Source organism: Cetorhinus maximus, chromosome 21, assembly GCF_964194155.1.
Source record: "Cetorhinus maximus chromosome 21, sCetMax3.hap1.1, whole genome shotgun sequence".
NCBI classification, from domain to species: Eukaryota; Metazoa; Chordata; class Chondrichthyes; order Lamniformes; family Cetorhinidae; genus Cetorhinus; species Cetorhinus maximus.
In genome coordinates, this window is record NC_135899.1 from 27,075,635 (window position 1) to 27,097,410 (window position 21,776).

The window sequence follows — 21,776 nt, forward strand, 5'->3', positions numbered from 1 at the left end:
CGTTGGAGAACAAGCCCATGCTATGTTGCATGTCCAACTCTGACCCAGCAACACTTGGCAAACAGGAAATCGCAAAGTATGCCCTTGGAGACCTTGTTCTGTGCCTGGTGTCGTTTCAGAGTGAGCATCTGCATGCCCATGCAATGTCTGATTTCGATGCCAGGGTTAACATCATGGAAGGTGTTGAAGAGAATTCAGAAATCAGTGATCAAGCACGGTATCTGGTACTGAGCAATGCAGAACCCCACTGGAAACAGTGTTCCAATCACAAAAAACACCGATCGATCAGTACCCTTTGCTTCCTGCCTCTGAGGCAGTTTTCGATCCAGGTTACCACTTTGACTTGAATGCTATGGGCCTTCACTTCCGTGACCAGTCTGCCCTGTGGGACCTTCTCAAAAGTCTCGCTACATTCCATATAGACTACATCAAATCCACTATCCTCATCGAGCCCCATATAAATGCGATCATGTTAACATTCCCGTAACAAATCTGTGCTGACTATGTTTGATGACTCCGTGTCTTTTTAAATGAAGATTTAGCCTGTCCATCAGTACTTACACCAAACAGATTTCCCACCACCGAGGTTAGGCTGACTGGTCTCTGATTACTTGGTCTATTCCCTTCTCTCTTTTTAAACAGTAGTACAATGTTACCTATCTTTTAGAGGATTGAAAAATGAAGGTCAGAGCCTTCGCTATTTCTTCCCTTGCTTCCCTTAACAGTCCAGGAGATATTGCATCCAGGCAGGGGCTGTATTTTTTAAATTATTTTACAGGACGTGGGCATCGCTGGCTGGGCCAGCATTTATTGCCCATCCCTAATTGCCCTTGAGAAATTGGTGATGGGCTGCCTCCTTGAACTGCTGCAGTACATGTGGTGTAGGTATACCCACAGTGCTGTTAGGGAGAGAGTTCCAGCATTTTGACCCAGCGACAGTGGACAGGCTTTGGGGAGTCAGGAGGTGAGTTACTTATCGCACGATTCCTAGCCTCTGACCTGGTCTTGTAGCCACAGTAATTATGTGGCTAGTCCAGTTCAGTTTCTGGTCAATGGTTACTCCCAGGTTGTTGATATTGGGGGATTCAGCGATGGTAATGCCATTGAATGTCAATGTGCAATGTTAAGATTCCCTCCTGTTGGAGATGATCATTGCCTGGCACTTGTGTGGCACGAATGTTACTTGCTACTTGTCAGCCCAAGTCTGGATATTTTCCAGGTCTTGCTGCATTTGGACATGGACTGCTTCAGTATCTGAGGAGTCGTGAATGGTGCTGAACATTGTGCAATCATCAGCGAACATCCCCACTTCTGACCTTAGGATGGAAAGAAGGTCATTGATGAAGCAGCTGAAGGTGGTTGGGCCGAGGACACTACCCTGAGGAACTCCTGTAGCTGAGATGACTGACCTCCAACAACCACAACCATCTTACTTTGTGCTAGGTATGTCTCCAACCAGCGGAGAGCTTTCCCCCTGATTCCCATTGACTCCAGTTTGGCTGGGGCTCCGTGATGCCACACTCAGTCAAATGCTGCCCTGATGTCGAAGGCAGTCACTCTCACCTCACCTCCGGAGTTCAGCTCTTTTGTCCATATTTGAGCTAAGACTGTAATGAGGTCAGGAGCTAAGTGACTATGAAGGAACACAAACAAGCCGTCAGTGAGCAGGTTATTGCTAAGCAAGTGCCGCTTGATAGCACTGTTGATGACCCCTTCCATCAGTTTACTGATGATTGAGTAGACTGATGATAGACTGATCGGGCAGTAATTGGCTGGGTTGGATTCATCCTACTTTTTGTGTACAGGATATACCTGGGTAATTTTTCACATAGCTGGGTAGATGCCAGTGTAGTAGTTGTACTGGAACAGCTTTGCTAGGGGCGCAGCAAGTTCTGGAGCACAAGTCTTCAGTACTATTGCTGGAATATTGTCAGGGTACATAGCCTTAGCAGTGTCCAGTGCCTTCAGCCCTTTCTTGATATCACGTGGAGTGAATCAAATTGGGTGAAGACTGGATTCTGATATGCCAGTTTGAGGGGCTGTCTGAGATCAGGGGCTGTATTCATTTCATGGGCTTTATTAGTTTGAGAGGCTATATTATTTTGAGGGATTGTATTGGTTTGAAGACTGTATCAATTTGAGGACTGTCTTAGTTTGAGGGACTGAATTAGTTTGAGGGACTGAATTAGTTTGAGGGACTGTATTAGTTTTCGGGGCTGTATTAGTTTGAGGGATTGTGTTAGTTATAGGGGCTGTATTGGTGTGAGGATCCATAGGCAGAAGTCTCCACTTGAATTATTTAACTGAATGGTCACAGTTAGAGAGAGCAGCCACATCCCAGAGCACAGCAGAGCAGCCCTGAGAGGGCAGTTCAAATTTGTAATGAAATTACTGAATGGACACAGCAGAGTGAAGTGATCACTGAAACAATGTGAGATCTAAGATGGATCTGATGGTGTTTGAATGATCAACACCATTGCTGGGAGAATACAGCTTCCAATTTTCATTGGTTAATTAATGTGATCAAAATTGTTCTGTCTTTAGGGTTTTCCAATTCAATCTCAGCTCTAAATATATTCCATCACAACAGGGAGTTAACTCGGCTGTCGCAATCTGTTTGCTCGTTTCTTTCCAATCAGAGAAACTAAGTTGAACGATATTGTGGCCTCAATGTCTCCATGGAGCTCCCACAGGGTATAACTTAAAGATTCTGTGAATGTATCACCTCAGTTTAATCCAGGGAGATTGTCCAAAGCACGAAGGAACAGATTGTTTCACACAAAAAAGTATGGAAACATTTCACAGTATTAGGAAAATATACTACACGATTCTTGCCGTCATTGGCATCCCGGGTAAGTGGCAATGACCATTGAAGTTGTGTAAATCTGTGTGTGATCTGGTCTCTGGTTTTACTCTGTGACTGACAATGTTGCACACTAATCTCGTGGTCACCCTTAGTCAGACACCCGATCAGTGACATCAGTTTGTTAAGTCAAATGTCCTTTATTGCCTCTGCAATTTCATTTGATTACCTCAACTGAAAATAAACCTGTTTGTAACTCACGGCCTCACTGAATTTGTTTTATACGTTTATAGGATGTGGGTGTCGCTGGCTAGGCAAGCATTTGTTGGCCATCCCTAATTGCCTTTGAGAAAGTGGTGGTGAGCCGCCTTCTTGAACCGCTGCAGTCCATGTGGTGTAGGTACACCCCCACAGTGCTGTTAGGGGGGGAGTTCCAGGATTTTGACCCAGTGACAGTAAAGGAACAGTGATATATTTCCAAGTCAGGATGGTGAGTGGCTTGGAACGGAACTTCTAGGTGGTGGTTTTCCCATTTATCTGCTGCCCTTGTCCTTCTAGATGGTAGTGATTGTGGGTTTGGAAGGTGCTGCCTACGGAGCCTGGGTGAATTCCTGCAGTGCATCTTGTAAAAGGTACACACTGCTGTGACTGTGCGTCGGTGGTGGAGGGAGTGAATGTTTGTGGGTGGGTTAACACTCAAGCAGCTGCTTTGTCCTGAATGGCGTCAAGCTTCTTGAGTGTTGTTGGAGTTGCACTCATCCAGGCAAGTGCAGAGTATTTCATCGCACTCCTGACTTGCTCTTTGTAGATGGTGGACAGGCTTTGGGGCGTTTGGAGGTGAGTTACTCGCCACAGGATTCCTAGCCTCTGACCTGCTCTTGTAGCCACAGTATTTATATGGCTGGTCCAGTTCAGTTCCTGATCAATGGTAACCCTCAGGATGTTGATAGTGGAGGATTCAGTGATGGTAATGCCATTGAACATCAAGGGATGTTGGCTAGATTCTCTCTTGTTGGAGATGGTCATTGCCTGGCACTTGTATGGCACGAATGTTACTTGCCACTTGTCAGCCCAAACATGTATATTGTGCAGGTCTTGCTGCATTTGGATATGGACTGCTTCAGTATCTGAGGAGTCACAAATGGTGCTGAACATTGTGCAATCATCAGTGAACATCCCCATTCCTGACCTTATGATGGAAGGAAGGTCATTGATGAAGCAGCTGAATATGGTTGGGCTGAGGACACTACCCTCAGGAACCTGCAGTGATGTCCTGGAGCTGAGATGATTGACCTCCAGCAACCACAACCATCTTCCTTTATGCTAGGTGTGACTCCAACCAGCAGAGGGTTTTCCCCTGATTCCCATTGACTTTAGTTTTGCTAAGGCTCCTTGATGCCACACTCGGTCAATTCTGCCTTGATGTCAAAGGCAGTCACTCTCACCTCACCTAGGGAGTTCAGCTCTTTTGTCCATGTTTGAACCAAGGCTGTAATGAGATCAGGAGCTGAGTGGCCCTCGCGGAACCCAAACTGAGCGTCAGTGAGCAGGTTATTGCTAAGCAAGTGCTGTTTAATAGCCCTGTTGATGACCCCTTCCATCAGTTTACTGATGATGGAGAGTAGACTGATGGGCCGGTAATTGGCCGGGTTGAATTTATCCAGCTTTTGTGTACAGGACATACCTGGGCAATTTTCCACACTGCTGGGTAGATGCCATTGTTGTAGCTGTATTGGAACAGCTTGGCTAGGGGTGCGGCAAGTTCTGGAGCACAATTATCAGGTTCCTACGACATCTTTGGCAATCTCTTCTTTGCCTCCACCTATCACTGGCCCTCTATCCAGCTCTACCTGTCCCACCCCCCTCTACCAGCTTATATTTCACCACATTTCTATATTTCTTTAGTTCTGATGAAGAGCCATCCAGACTCAAAACGTTAACTGTGTTCCTCTCCACAGATGCTGTCAGACCTGCTGAGTTTTTCCCGCTATTTTTGTTTTTGTATCAAGTTCCTGTTGTTAGTGGAATATTGTGTACAGCTGAATCAGATATCAGTGCAGGTAACTCTCAGAGGGAAGGTGTTACTGTCACTGTCGGATTGTACTGAGCATGGGTCACCACCTGGAATGAAACACCTGAACCCAGTGGTCTTGTATTACTGAGAGTATCTGTAACTGTAGAATTGTCCTTTGTATGATTCACTAACTGGAGTGGAACACCCCTGATCCCAGTGACCATGTATTATTGGGAGTACCTGTCACTGTAGAATTGTACTGAGTGTGATTCACTAACTAGAGTGATGTATTTTTACATCATTGTTGAGTTGATTTATCTCTCCACTGCATGGAGCTGTCTCCCTGTATATGAACGTAATCGATGGTGAAGGAGAATTATTTTTGCTGTTGGTTTGTATAAGTGTAGAAAGTGACATGTGTTGATATCACTCAGGCTCCACTGGAACTGCACCCACAGAAACTGATGTTACCCATTTACTGACAGGTAAACAGTAAGGCCACACTGTTAATGTATTCAAACCTTGTGGATAATGGTTTATTCCTAGTCTGAGTATAGTTATTGTCAACACTTTAGTTGTTTTGTTGCTATTTAATCCATTTCCCCAACATGATCTGAGAATCTTTGGGTCAAGCGTGCTATCTTTTTTTATGATTTGCTTCTGTCGGGCTGAATATTGGACTGTGGCTATTGAATTACCCACCTCTGTACCTGATTAATCTTCAACAGGCCAGTAAATGACCTACGATTCATAGTCTCGACACGCAAAACCTGCACTGATCTCTGCTCTTAGCTCAGTGAGGTGTGTCCCTCCGAGACAAGGCACGTATGACTGAGGAACATAGGTACGGTTTATCATTAAACCGAGATCAGTCAGAGGCATAATCTTCTGCTGCTTTCTACTCAAGCCTTACCTAGTTTCCCCTTAAAGGAATCTGTAGAATCTGTTAGTTCCCTTGACTGTTCCAAGTTATAGTGAGTTCCACATTCTAACCATTCCCTATACAAAGACATTTCTCCTGCATGCCTTCTTGGATTTGTCAATGACAATCTGACCTTTAATTTTAGTGCCCTCGTCAGCTGGAAATGTCTTCTCTGTGTTGACCCTATCAAACCCATTCATCATTGTATAGCCTCTGTTAGATTTGCCCTCAGCCTTCCCTTTTCTAAAGAAAAGAGCCCCCCCACCCCCTCCACAACCTATTTCTTCTTTCCACATAGTTATAATCTCTCAGTTCTGATACCATTCTTGTAAAAAAGCTGACACCTTTGTCTGTCCCTTGAATTTCTTTCTGTAATATGGGCACCTGAGCTGTACACAGCACCTTAATTGTGGTTTCATCAATTTTCTATATGTTAATTTAGACTATTGATTTTCAATCCTATTCCTCTGGAAATGAACATCAGTGCTTTGTTTGATTTTTTTTCATGACCTTGCTAACCTGCATTGTGAGTACAAATGATTTGTAATCCTGTACCTCCCAAAACCTTTGCTCCTTGGATTATTTTGCCAACTATCTCTCCCTTTCAACCTTAAATGTCTGGAAGTAGCCTGATGAATTTATTCAATTATCATTTGACAGTATATTTCTGCCCGACAAAGATATCTCTGTCCATCTCCCTCTCTCTCTCTCATACAGACACACACATTTTCAGACTCTGATTCCTCATCCACTGCTTCATGCTGTTCTAACTGTCTCAAATTATGCACAACTTTCTTCCTTCGGAAACCGGTGCTGCACTCTGGATGTTCATTTATATCTGCCCGTGTCTCTCCTCCACTCGAAGGTTCAAAGTCCATTAAACCAGAACTGCTCTTAAACTCGTTGCAGACTGTTTCTTCTTTTGAAAAGGAAAATCTTCATTGGATGTTGGGACCGTTGGCAGGGTCAGCATTGATTGAAGCTCCCTTACTGCCCTGGAGAAAGTGAGCCACTTCCTTGATCCACTGTAGTTTGTCCGATGCAGGTGCGCCCGCAGTGCTGTTAGGAAGGGAGTTCTACAAATTTGATACCACGACAATGACCAAATGGTGGCAGATGTGGCTTGGAGGGGAACTTGCAGGTGGTGCTGTTCCTATGCGTCTGCTGCCCTTGTGCTTCTAGGTGGTAGAGGTCTGGATGGTGCTGTCGAAGGAGCCTTGGTAAGTTGCTGCAGTGCTTCTTTGGATGGTACACACTGCTGCCACTGTGTGTCGGTGGTGAAAAGAGTGAATGTTTAATGTAGTGCATGGGGTGCCAATCAAGTGGGCTGCTTTGTCCCGGATGGTGTCGATCTTCTTGAGCATTGTTGGAGCCATAGTCATCCCAGCAAGTGGAGAGGATTTCATTGCACTCCTGGCTTCTGCCTTGTAGGTGCTGGACAGCCTTTGGGGAGACCAGTGTTAAGATACTCACTGCAGGATTCCTAGCCTGTGCTCTGCCCTTGTTTAAATAGCTGGTCCAGTTCAGTTTTTGGTCAATGTTAACCCTGCGGGACATTGATAGTGGGGGACACAGCGGTGGATTTTGCAGCTCAATGTTAAGGGGATTCTCAATTGTGGAATATAGTCATGGCCTGGCAGTTGTGTGGCACGTGTATTACTTGCTGCTGTCAGCCAAGCCTGAATGTTGTCCACATCCTGCTGCATTTGGACATGGACTGCTTCAGTATATGAGGAGTTTACAAATGGTGCTGAACATTGTGCAATCATCAGTGAACATCCCCATTTCTGACCTTATGATGGAGGGAAGGCTTTTGATGAAGCAGCTGAAGAGCCTAAGACATGACCCTGAAGAACCCTTACAGCGATGTCCTGGGGTTGAGATGATTGGTCTCTAACAACCACAAACTTCTTCTTTTTGATAGCCATGAGTCCCATCAGTAGAGAGTTTTCCTCTTGATTTCCAATTACTTCAGCTACTTAAGAACATAAGAAATAGGAGTAGGCCATTCGGCCCCTTAAGCCTGCCCCACCATTTAATAAGATCATGGCTGACCTTCCCCAGACCTCAACTCCTCTTTTGTGCCAGCTCCTCATAGTCCTCAACTCCCCGATATTTCAAAAATCTGTCTACCTTCTCTTTAAATACTTTCAGTGATCTAGCCTCCACAACTCTCTGGGGTGGAGAATTCCAGACATTCACTACCCTCTGAGAGAAGAAATTCCTTCGCATCTCAGTTTTAAATAAGCGCCCCCTTATTCTGTAACAATGTCCCCTAGTTCGAGATTCCCCCTCTAGTGGAAACATCTTCTCAACATCTACCTTGATACCACGCTCAATCAAATGCTGCTTTGATATCAAAGCAGTCACTGTCACCTCACCTCTTTAGTTCAGCTCTTTTGTCCATGTTTGGACCAAGGCTATAATGAGGTCGGAAGCCAAGTGACCCTGGAGGAAACCAAACTGAGCATCACTTATTCTTTGTAAGTACTGCTTGATAGCACTGTCAATTACACTTTCCGTCACTTTGCTGTTGATGGGGCAATAATTGGCTGGATTTGATTTGTTGTGCTTTTTGAGGACACAACATAACATATCATTTTTCGACATTATTGGGGTGATTTCATTGTTGTAGCTGGGCAGGAACAGTTTAATTAGGCGCCCAGCTGGTTCTGGAACACAAGTCTTCAGTACTACTACTGGATGTTGTCAGGGCCCATAGTCTTTGCTGTATCCTTTAGCCTTCAACCGTTTCTTGATATCACATGAAGTTTTTATTTATTTAGTGAACGTAAATCCCCGAAGCCAAGTGATAGCCTTCTCATTTGCTGAGTTTGAAATGATTAGTCACCACTTAGTTTGTAGACACTCCTCGATAATGTGCAGCATTGTTTATGTCTCTCCACAAGTGCCTAAGGGGTTTGTACAGAGGCCTCAGTGGCAGCGCTTGGCTACACAATGGCCTCAGCCCTGAACCTATTTATCAAGCACCGCTCTTGCCATCGTAGTTCAAAGCCTGCCATTTGACACATGGGGCTGGTCAGAAGGGACTTGTTAGTGATAAAAGCAAAAAACGGCGGATGCTGGAAATCCAAAACAAAAACAGAAACAGAAATACCTGAAAAAACTCAGCAGGTCTGGCAGCATCGGCGGAGAAGAGCACAGTTGACGTTGAAGGATCATGAGGACTCGAAACGTCAACTATGCTCTTCTCCGCCGATGCTGCCAGACCTGCTGAGTTTTTCCAGGTATTTCTGTTTCTGGACTTGTTAGTGACTTCCAGCGTTTCCCATTCCTTGACCCAAAGGATGTCTGTTGGCAGATCTTGCTCAGGGAGGGTGCTCCATATGGAACGCCGAGATGGCAGACGGGCAGCAGGTGGGTTGAACAGCTTATCGTGGAGTGGTAAGTGAGGTGCAGCACGGATGATTTCAACCAGCCTGTGGGTTTTTGTCAGTCAGTGGATGTGTGGCGGAGTGATGTTTGTGAGGACAGGAAGCCATGGGAGGGCTGTCCAGTGGAGGATCCCAGTTAGGATGCACATTGTTGCATTCAACTGAGTGTCAACAAGATCTGGCAGCAGCACCCCACATAGATCCAGCAGGTTTGGTAAATAGGTTGTTCCTGGTCTTGACCTTTGCTGCTGTTTTCCTCAAACGTTCCCGGAAGGACAGAGTGAAGTGAATTGCATCGACTGAAGACTGTGACACTAGCACCCCAGGAGGAGGGTGAGGTAGACCATCCACTCAGCACTTCTGGTTGAAGATGGTTGCAAATGCTCCAGCCTTGTCTTTTACACTGTCTGCTAAGCTCCCATTTTATTGAGGATGGGGACATTTAGGAGCCTCCTTCTCTGGTTAATTGTCTTATTGTTCACCATTATTCACAGCTGGATGTCACAAGACTGCAAAGCTATAGAATTGCAAAGTTTAAACCCTTGTTCAAAAAATGGTACAGGATAAGCCCAGCAACTACAGGCCAGTCAGTTTAACACAGTAATCGGAAAAATTTAAGAGATGATAATTTGGGACAAAATTAGCACACAATTAGACAAAGGTGGATTAATTAAGGAACGACAGCACTGACTTGTTAAGTGCAAATCATGTTTAACCCACTTAGTCGAGTTTTTCGATGAGGTAACAGAAAAGTTGATGAGGGCAATGTGGTTCATGTGGTATACATGGACTTCGAAAAGCACTTGATAATATCAGCAAAGTTAGAGCCCATCGATTAAAATGGATAGAGGCAGCATGGGTGCAAAATTTAAGAGATGTTAAATGTAATATCTCCAAATTTGCAGATGACACAAAGCTGGGTGGGAGGGTGAGCTGTGAGGAGGATGCAGAGATGCTTCAGTGTGATTTGGACAAGCTGAGTGAGTGGGCAAATGCATGGCAGATGCAGTATAATGTGGATAAATGTGAGGTTATCCATTTTGGTAGCAAAAACAGGAAGGCAGATTATTATCTGAATGGCTACAAATTGAGAGACGGGAATGTGCAATGAGACCTGGGTGTCCTTGTACACCAGTTGCTGAAGGTAAGCATGCAGGTGCAGCAGGCGGTAAAGAAGGCAAGTGGTATGTTGGCCTTCATAGCCAGAGGATTCGAGTACAGGAGCAGGGATGTCTTGCTGCAATTGTACAGGGCCTTGGTGAGACCACACCTGGAATATTGTGTGCAGTTTTGGTCTCCTCATCTGAGGAAGGATGTACTTGCAAGAGAGGGAGTGCAGCAAAGGTTTACCAGACTGATTCCTGGGATGGCGGGACTGACATATGAGGAGAGATTGAGCCGGTTAGGATTATATTCGCTGGAGATCAGAAGAATGAGGGGGGATTTCATAGAAACCTATAAAATCCTAACAGGACTTGACAGGGTAGATGCAGGAAGGATGTTCCTGATGGTGGGGGAGTCCAGAACCAGGGGTCACAGTCTGAGGATATGGGGAAGACCATTTAGGACTGAGATGAGGAAAAATTTCTTCACCCAGAGAGTGGTGAGCCTGTGGAATTAGTTACCACAGAAAGTAATTGAGACCAAAACATTGTATGTTTTCAAGAAGGAGTTAGATATAGCTCTTGGAGTGAAAGGGATCAAAGGGTATGGGGAGATAGCAGGAGCAGGCTATTGAGTTGGATGATCAGCCATGATCATAATGAATGGCGGAGCAGGCTCGAAGGGCCGAATGGCCTACTCCTGTTCCTAGTTTCTATGTTTCTAAGTTTCCAAAATTGACTTGAGCGTCAGGAAACCAACAGTGATTATGAATGGTTGTATTTCGGGCTAGAGGAATGCTTTTAGTGGGGTTCCTTAGTGGTGTGACTAGTGCTTTACTTGATGTACATGAATGACCTAGGCTTGGGCATAGAGGGGTAACAAGTTCAAAGTTTGTGGATTGCACAAAAGCTGGAAATATTGTAAACTGTGAGCAGGATAATTATATGTTTCAAGAGGACATAGACAGGCTGGTGGAAGGGTTGGAAAAGTGACAGATGAAATTTAATGCAGAGAAGTGTGGAGTGATTCATTTTGGTAGGAACACAAGAACATAAGAAATAGGAGTAGGAGTAGGCCATTCTGCCCCTCAAGCCTGTCCTGCCATTCAATAAGATCATGGCTGATCTACCCCAGGCCTCAACTTCTCTTTTGTGCCAGCTCCTCTTAACCCTCAACTCCCCGATATTTCAAAAATCTATCTACCTCTTCTTTAAATACTTTCAGTGATCGAGCCTCCACAACTCTCTGGGGTAGAGAATTCCAGACATTCACTACCCTCTGAGAGAAAAAATTCCTTCGCCTCTCAGTTTTAAATGAGTGTCCCCTTATTCTGTAACAATGGCCCCTAGTTCAAGATTCCCCCACTAGTGGAAACATCTTCTCAACATCTACCCTGTCAAGCCCCCTCAGAATCTTGTACGTTTCAATAAGTTCACCCCTCATTCTGCTAAACTCTAATGAATAAAGGCCTAACCTGTTTAGCCGTTCTTAATAAGTCAACCCCTTCATCCCAGGAATCAGCCTAGTGAATCTGTTTTGAACTGCCTTCAAAGCCAATATATCCTTTCTTAATACGGGAACCAAAACTGTACACAGTACTCCAGGTGCAGACTCACTAACACCCTGTACAGTTGTAACAAGACTTCCCTATTTTTAAACTCCAACCCCTGAGCAATACAGGCCAAAATTCCACTTGCCTTCTTAATTACTTGCTGCACCTGCATGTTAACTTTTTGCGTTTCATGCACAAGAACACCCAGATCCCTCTGTGCTGCACTTTTTTGGAGTCTCTCTCCATTTAAATAATAGTCTGCCTTTTGACTCTTCCCACCAGTGCAAGACCTCACACTTTCCTACATTAAACTCCATCTGCCAAGTTTTTGCCCTGTCACTCAACCTATCTATATCCCCTTGCAGATTCCTTATGTCCTCTTCACAACATGCCTTCCCACCTATTTTTGTATCATCAGCAAATTTGGATACATTACACTCTGCCCACTCCTCCGAGTCATTAATATAGATAGTAAATAATTGCGGCCCCAGGACTGATCCTTGTGGCTCTCCACTAGTTACATCTTTCCAGCCTGAAAAAGACCCATTAATCCAGGCTCTCTGTCTTCTGTGTTAACCAATCCTCAATCCATGCTAATACATTACCTCCAATACTGTGAGCTCCTACTTTGTGCAATAATCTTTTATGTGGCACCTTATCAAATGCCTTCTGGAAATCCAAATATACTACATCTACCGCTTCCTCTTTATCAACTCTGCTTGTTATATGCTCAAAGAACTAAAGCAAGTTTGTCAAACATGATTTCTATTTCATAAACCCATGTTGGCTCTGTTTGATTGCGTTAAGCTTTTCTAAATGTCCTGCTATTTCTCCCTTAATAATGGACTCTAGCATTTTCCCAATGACAGCTGTTAGGCTGACTGGTCGATAGTTTCCTGCTTTTTCTCTCCCTCCCTTCTTGAACAGGGGTATCACATTAGCAGTTTTCCAATCCACTGGGAACCTCCTGGAATCCAATGAGTTCTGGAATATTTCGACTAATGCCTCCACTATCTCTGCAGCTACTTCCTTTGAAACCCTTAGATGCAGGCCATCAGGTCCTGGTGACTTGTCTGCCTTTAGTCCTATTAGTTTATCAAATGCTTTGTCCCTCATGATAGAGATTGTTACAAGATCTTTCCTCTCATTAGTTCCTTCCTTATCTGATATCTTTGGAATGTTCATAGTGTCCTTCACCATGAAGACTGGTGCAAAATATTGGTTTAAATTATCCGCCATTTCCCTGTTCCCCGTTATCAATTCTCCAGTCGCATTCTTCAGGGGTCCCACGCTCACTTTAGCCATTCACTTTCTTTTTATATACCCGTTGAATTTCTTGCTGTTTGTTTTCATATCTCTTGCCAATTTCTTTTCATAATCAATTTTCTCCCTCTTTATTAGCTTTTTAGTCATCTGCTGATGGTTCCTAAAAATTTCCCAATCCTCTGGCCTACCATTAGTTTTCGCTGCTTTGTATGCCTTAGTTTTTGATTGGATACTCTCCTTGACCTCGTTGAACCACGGGTGGTTCATCCTTCTCATCGAGTCCTTCTTTTTGACTGGGATAAATTTTTGCTGAGCGTTATGAAATATCTGTTTAAATGTTTGCCACTGCTCATCCACTGACCTTCCCTTTAGTCTATTTTCCCGGCCCGCTTTAGACAACTCTTTCTTCATACCTCTGTAATTGTCCTTATTTAAGTTGAGGACACTGGTTTGAGACCCGAGTTGCTCGCCCTCAAACTGAATTTGAAATTCTACCGTGTTGTGATCGCTACGCCCTAAAGGATCCTTAACTACGAGATCTCTTATTGATCCTATCTCATTACACATTACTAGATCTAAAATAGCCTGTTCCCAGGTAGGTTCTGCAACGTATTGCTCAAAGAGACAATCCCAGATGCACTCTACAAATTTGTTTTCCACGTTACCCCTGCCAATCTGATTTGTCCAGTCAATATGCAGATTAAAATCAACCATGACAATTGTAGCGCCCTTCTTACACTCCTCCATTATTTCCTAATTTATACTTTATTCTACAGTGAGGCAACTCTTTGGGGGCCTATAGACAACTCCCGTCCGTGACTTTTACCCTTTGCTATTCCTTATTTTGCACCCAAACTGATTCCACATCATGACCTCTTGCACCTATATCGCTACTCACCACTGCCCTGATACATTTCATTATTAACAAAGCTACCCCAACTCCTTTTCCTTTTTGCCTATTTTTCCAGAATGTTGAATCCCTTGAATATTGAGTTCTCAGTCTTGGTCACCCTGCAACCATGTCTCTGTAATAGCTATCAAGTCATATTCATTTATTTCTATTTGTGCCGTCAATTCATCTATCTTGTTACGAATGCTGCGTGCATTCAGATAAACAGCCTTAAGCTTTGACTTTTCACCATTATTACTCATTCTGGTTCTAACTTCTGCTACACTCTCCTGCCTATATTTTCTGCCCCTTCCTGTCACACTTCGATTATTAGGATCTCGAATGCACAGCCTGAGAGGGGTTTGGAGACATATTCATTTGTGGATTTCAAAATGGAGCTGGATACATTTCTGAAAAGAAGAGAGAACAAGCACCATGGGCTGTGGGGAAAGGGGGTGGGTGAGGATGGGAGGAATGAAGGACACGATGGGCCCAATTGCCTCATTCTGTGCTCTCACTGTTCTATGGTTCTATGATTTTATGTTTAGTCTATCATAGTCCATTATTCTGAAGTATTTTATTATTTTGACGTGCTTTATTTGTTTTAAGATCTGTATTGCTTTCAGATTATGGATTAGTTTGAGGTGATGTATTTGGGGCCTGTGATAATTTAAATGGCTATGTTAGTTTGTGGGTTTGAGTTATTTGGATGAGCTCTTCTATAATGGGGTGCTGTGTTATTTGGACAAACCATATTGAGTTGCTGCATTGCTTGGATGTGCTGTTATGAGGCGTGGCATTCGGTTGTGATGCAGTATTAGCTTTTCCTGCTCTGGACCCCTGATTTGCGACATTAGGTTGAGAGGCTATGTCAATATGAGAATCATTATTAGTTTGAGAACCGGTGTTAACTTATGTTGGAGGGAAGTCTGAATATCTTTATTATTTTGACATACACTTTTACTACGATGGGTTAAATTAATTGAGTTGCTTTATTAGTTTGGAAGACTCTATTAGTTTGAGGTGCTGTAGTAGATCCGGGTTCTACGTTATTTGATGGAGCTGCATTTGTTTGACACTCTGCCTTAGTTTGAGGAGCTGTCTTAGGTGGAGGGGATATATTAGTTTGAAATGCTGTGTTAGACTGATGGCCGGTGACAACTTCAAGGTGTTTATTACTTTGATCTATTTGTTCTGCTTTAAGGAGGTCTAGTGGTTTGGGTTGATGCGCTAGTTTGAGATGATGCATTGGTTTGAGGTTCTGTATTCATTTAGAATTCTTGCAGTACAGGAGAAGGCAATTTGGAGCATTGTGCCCTCGTGCTCTACAATAGTAATTCAGCTGGTCCTTCTCATCAGACCTTCCAGCATATCCCTGAAATTTATTACTTTTTACCTTCTGGTAAAAATCCAATTCCCGCTTGAGAGTCCCAATTGTCTCTACCTCCCCCACCCACTCAGGCAGTGCATTCCAGACCAAGCCACTTGCTCCTGTACAGATTCAATTTAAACAAGGTCGACTGACAAATATGGTGAACCTGTTGAGTTTAACCTGCGCATCAGGCAGAATAGAGTGGACTAGTCATACAGCAAAAAAGCATATGGCCGCGGCAAAGAGGTAGCTCTGTACCCAAGTGGATAACTGGTATGCATCAACAGCTCGTTTTTTTTCCCTGTCTTTTCATCTAATCCATCCTTTGCCTCCTCCTGGAGAACTACCCAAGAGTGTTAGACCAAAGTGAACTTGAATAATTTTGTATATAAAAGCAGAAGATTGCGGATGCTGAAATCTGAAATAAAAACAGAAAATGCTGGAAAAACTCAGCAGGTCTAACAGCATCTGTGGAGAGAGAAACAGAGTTAACGCTTTGAGTCCATATGACTCTTCAGAGAATAATCTCTTGCTTCCTCCTCTCCATCAGCCAGTGCCCTTCCAGACCTTTTCCTTTTATAGTATTTTCAAGGGGTGAGCAACGTTTTCATTGTTGAACATGTCTTGTTTTTTTTTAAGTTCATTTATGGGACGTGGGCATCACTGGCTAAGCCAGTGTTTATTGCCCCTTCTTGTTCAGAGAGCACTTAAGAGTCAAACACATTGATTTCCTTCCCTAAAGGACATTAGTAAACAAGATGGGTTTTTATTACAAGCAATGATAGATTCATGGTCACCATTCCAGATTTTTATTGAATTCAAATTCCACCATCTGCTGTAGTGGGATTCAAACCAGGGTCCCCAGAGCATTACCCTGGGTCTCTGGATTACTAGTCCAGCGACAACATCACTATGCCACTGCATATGCCATAGTTGCTTCCATTGAATACACGTTTCCAATGCTATGTCAAGTTATTTACCCAAAGCATGGAGGAAAGCCCATCCTTATTATGACCCACGGTATTTAAGGATTCTTTCCCATATTTTGTTCTGTGCTCTTTCCCTGATCATTTTCGCTATTCCAAAAAGACTCAGCCATCTTCCACCCAGTCAGAATCCGTAGTTCTCAGTTCTGTCTCTTAAACATTGTTTATAGTTAGAGGTGCTCAGAGGCCAGCCCTCTAGTGTATTATACTCACTTATCACGTTACTTTGCCATGGAATGATGCAATCTGTTTGCAAAAACATGTCATATCCTGCTCACTGGTGGCCAGTTTGGGTTCTGCCAGGGCTACTCAGCTCCTGACCTCATTACAGCCTTGGTTCAAACATGGACAAAGAGCTAAAATCCAAAGGCGAGGTGAGAGTGACTGCCCTTGACATCAAGGCAGCATTTGACCAAGTGTGGCATCAAGGAGTCCGAGCAAAACTGGAGTCAATGGGAATTGGGGGAAAACTGTCCGCTGGTTGGAGTCATACCTAGCACAAAGGAAGATGGTTGTGGTTGTTGGAGGTCAGTCATCTCAGCTCCAGGACATCGCTGCAGGAGTTCCTCAGGGTAGTGTCCTCGGCCCAACCATCTTCAGCTACTTCATCAATGACCTTCCTTCCATCATATGGTCAGAAGTGGGGATGTTCGCTGATGATTGCACAATGTTCAGCACCATTCACGATGCCTCAGATACTGAAGCAGTCCATGTCCAAATGCAGCAAGACCTGGACAACATCCAGACTTGGGCTGACAAGTGGCAAGTAACATTCGCGCCACACAAGTGCCAGGCAATGACTATTTCCAACAAGAGAGAATCCAACCATCGCCACCTGATGTTCAATGGCATTACCATCACTGAATCCCTCACTATCAACATCCTGGGGTTACAATTGACCAGAAACTGATCTGGACTAGCCATATAAATACTGTGGCCACAAGAGCAGGTCAGAGGCTAGGAATCATGTGATGAGTAACTCACCACCTGAGGCCCCAAAGCCTGTCCAAGATCTACAAGGCACAGGTCAGGAGTGTGGTGGAATACTCCCCACTTGCCTGGATGAGTGCAGCTCCCACAACACTCAAGAAGCTTGATGCCATCCAGGACAAAGCAGCCCACTTGATTGGCACCAAATCTACAAACATTCATTCCCTCCACCACTGACGCACAGTAGCAGCAGTGTGTACCATCTACAAGATGCACTGCAGGAATTCACCAAGGAACCTTCAACAGCATCTTCCAAACACACGGCAACTACCATCTAGAAGGACAAGGGCAGCAGATAGATGGGAACACCACTACCTGGAAGTTCCCCTCCAAATCGCTCACCACCCTGACTTGGAAATGTATCGCCGTTCCTTCACTGTCGCTGGGTCAAAATCCTGGAACTCCCTCCCTAACTGCACTGTGGGTGTACCCACACCACATGGACTGCAGCAGTTCAAGAGGGAAGCTCACCACCACCTTCTCAAGAGCAACTAGGGATGGGCAATAAATGCTGGCCCAGCCAGCGAAGCACACATCCCGTGAATGAATAAAAGAAAAATTCACAGACTGGCTAACTTACGGTTTTCAGCACTCAGATAAAAGCAAAATACCGCGGATGCTGGAAATCTGAAATAAAAACACAAAATGCTGGAATAACTCAGCAGGTCTGACAGCATCTGTGGAGAAAGAGAAACAGAGTTAACGCTTCGAGTCACTATGACTCTGAAGAAGAAAGGTTAACTCCCCATAGGTGCTGCCAGACCTATTGAGTTTTTTCCAACATATTCTGTTTCTAATGTTTGCTAATTTTAGCAATTGTCTTTGTTAACAATTGAAACACACCTTTATGGATGATTATTTGATTAGAAACAATGTGCAGGGGTACGGGGAAAAGGCAGGGCAATGGCACTAGCATCATAATGTTCATTTGGAGAGTCAGTGCAGACCCGATGGGTCGAATGGCCTCCTTCTGTGCCGTTAAAATTCTGTGAATCTGTGATAATATGCTTTTTTGGGGGAGAGTGGGGTTATCTACACAGTTACTTTTCCACGCTCGGTCTCCTGGGTAATTATTGTTCTCCTACATCGGAGCAATTGTCATTTATCAAAATGTTCATTCCACTTGTTCCTGGTGAAGGAAAACACAAAGCATCGGCCTAATCCTCTATGATATTCCATATTAAATATCAAATATTCCTAATTTCTAACATATTCCCCGCCTTGAGACAGGGGGAAGTAAAAAAAAGCTTCAATCCACCTCTCACGTTGGCACATTTTAACCGGGCCATTTCTAGGTCATTAGGTTGGCGGTGAAGTTGATGCTTCGGACACCTCAAATAGCTCGCCACGACGATTAGGGCTGTGAGATTCAGACATTTAGGCCGCTGAGTTTTTGACTACCGTGGCCAGGCACAGTTTGGAACAAAAGCAGGGAGGTCTCAGAAAGTGCAGTGTCGTCGGCCTCAGAGCGATGCTATTACATTGACAATTGAATAAGCAGAAGAATGGAGAACATCACTTAAACAATGTGAGATTTACAGATCATCCTGACGCTGTTTGAAGGAACACCGCCAGTGCTGAGGGAACACTTAGTTCTGTTGAAGAGTCATACGGACTCGAAACGTTAACTGTGTTCCTCTCCGCAGATGCTGCCAGACCTGCTGAGTTTTTCCAGATATTTTTATTTTTGTTCTGAGAGAATACAGCCTCCGTTATCATTAGCGAGATCAGAGCTTTTCAGCTTTTGGGATTTTCCAATTCAATTTCAGTCCTAAATATGTTGCATAACCACAACGGCTCAACTTGCTTGTGCAAACTTTGTGGAAAATTTACAAAAAATAAAAACATGAGCAATGTTGTAACATCAGTGTTGCTATAGAGATCCTACAGGGTATAAAATAAAGGACCTGTGAATGTATCACCTCAGAGTTTAATTCAGGGAGATTGCCTGATTGAAATGGTCCAGAGTGTCAAGGAAATATACTGCACGCTTGTTGCTGTTAATGATGTTCCGGGTGAGCGACTCTAAACATTGAAGTCAGTTCAAACCTGCATGTAAACTGTTGATTGGTTTACTCTGGTGGCTGTAAATGTAGGATTCTGATCGAGTGATGATCCTTTTACAGATACCGTCTCAGTGATATCATTTTAATAGGACAATTGTCTGAAATGCTTCTGCTTACTCTTTCTAACTCACAGGTACGCTGAATTATTAATTTACTGTGTTCAGTGGAGTATTGTGTGCTGCTTAATGAGATCTCGGTGCAGGCATCTCTCTGAGGGGAGCTACTAATTAGAAAGTCCACCGGTGTAAGCTTGTACTGGGTGTGAGTCACTAACTTGCAGTTGAACACCTGCTCTTAGTGACCATGCAATACAGGCAATGTTTCTCAATGTAGCACTGTATGGAAGGGGGGTCACTAATTTCACTGGTGCATTCTCCACGGCAATGTCAATGCCCCATCAGAGTTCACTTGCCAACTAATCAGCACTCTCTTCACATACAGTATAAATTGTTGTTTTCCCCTTATATTGGTATTCTTGCAAAGTGTCCTGATGAGTGCAAGACGAAAAGCTTTGACGTGTCTCTTTTTTCAGCAATAACTTTTATTTATTTGTTTATGGAATGTGGACAGCTTTGACAAAGCCAGCATTTATTGCTGTTCCCTAACTGGCCTGGCGAAGGTGGTGGTCAGCTCCCTTGTGGAGCCGCTGCAGTCCATGTGGTGTAGGTTTTAGGAAGGGAGTTAGGAAGAACAGTAACGTGATTGGTGATTGGCTAGGGCCTTTATTACCTGCTTAAATTAAAAGCTCCACAGCCTAATACAGCTCGCACTTTCTCAGGTGTTACGTACTGACAATGGAGGACGGCTACACCAGAGCACATGGGAGAGGAACAACTGTGTTCTAGGGCACGGGGATCCTCTATTGGTTCATGGTTGATATCCCTGGGTTCTATCCACTTTTCTGCACCACGTCCCCAGCCTACTGAAACTTTTCCATCTAGGCCAGATTTTTTCATGAACAAAAACAAAAATACCTGGAAAAACTCAGTAGGCCTGACAGCATCTGGGGAGAGGGACACAGTTGACGTTTCGAGTCCGTATGACCCTTCAACAGAATTAAGATATATAGAAATGAAATGAAATATAAGCTGATAGAAGGGGGTGGGACAGGGGAGCTCGATAGGGGGCCAGTGATAGGTGGAGGCCAAGAAGAGACTGCCAAAGATGTCATAGACAAAAGGACAAAGGGGTGTTGACGGTGGTGATATTATACAAAGGATGTGCTAACGGAGACATTAAGGGTAGCAAGCAGGACAAACTAGTGGCAGATGGCCCTAGTGGGGGTAGGATGGGGGGAAGGGATCGAAATGGGCTAAAAGGTGGAGATGAAACAATGGATTGAAATAAATTTAAAAATAGGAGAGAAAAGAAAAAAGTCTAGTTGTAAAAAAAAAGATAAATTATTGGAAAAAGAGGGATCGAAAAAGGGGGTGGGGATGGAGGAGAGAGTTCATGATCTGAAATTGTTGAACACAATATTAAGTCCGGAAGACTGTAAAGCGCAGATTTTTTTCATGGTTCCCTCTCTCTGTGTAATGCTGCAGCTAGTATTTACACCTCATTTAGATGCATGTTCTGTAATTTTAAATGTCCTATTTGCCTTATACCAACATGTTGTTTTTCATTGCCATTTGATGTGACATAAAGGCCAACAATTGTGGTCTTTGTCTGAGGAGGACTCTGAAGGGCCTTGAGCTTAGGTTGGATGGGGGCTGGGGAGGGGGGGGGGTGGTGCAATGGGGGGGTGGGTGGTGGATGGGGGAAGAGTGAAGTACTACTGCCCCACGAAACCCATGAGGCATTTCTGTAACGGTACTGAACTTCTTTACAAATCTGTCCTCGCCTCCCTCCAGCTGCTAGGATTTGTGAGGTTTGGGAATCCAGCCAGCCAATTTTAAGCCCGTAAACCACATTAGCTCAGAGGCTACCAGGCTCATTAACATTTTGCATGCTGATATGTCTCCTGGGTAGGGTCAATTGCATGTCCACTTCCACATCTCAGTTGAACCTGGAAGTGGTTGGAGATGAGTTGAAGTAGTAGTTGATATTCTTTATATCTCTGACCTGATCCCAACCCACCCATTTTCTGTGCACTAAAATCCATCCCTCCTGCCTAGGCTCAGAAATGGAGAACTTCTGATTATTTATGTCCAGTCTCTTTTCTCTTCTCTCTCTTACAGTTAATTTAGTGGCAATTGTGAATCTGTCCCGAGGAAAATGTGGTCTCTCGATCTGCACCACTCGTTACCTGGTAGCCATGGCAATAGCGGATCTACTGGTCATTAACACTGAAGTCATACTGCATAAAATTTATTTTTATTATTTCCCAATTAGTTTCCTGGATATCACCCCTGTGTGTAGTGTTATACTTGTCCCAATGAGTGCAGCGCGAGACTGTTCTGTCTGGTCCACCATCG

At 44.0% G+C, this 21,776-nt stretch overlaps 1 pseudogene; it reads left to right on the forward strand.

Annotated features, from left to right (window-relative positions):
- The first annotated feature begins 29 nt into the window (after window positions 1-29).
- Window positions 30-21,776, forward strand: part of LOC144695544 (major histocompatibility complex class I-related protein 1-like) — a 112,140-nt pseudogene continuing 90,393 nt past the window's right edge.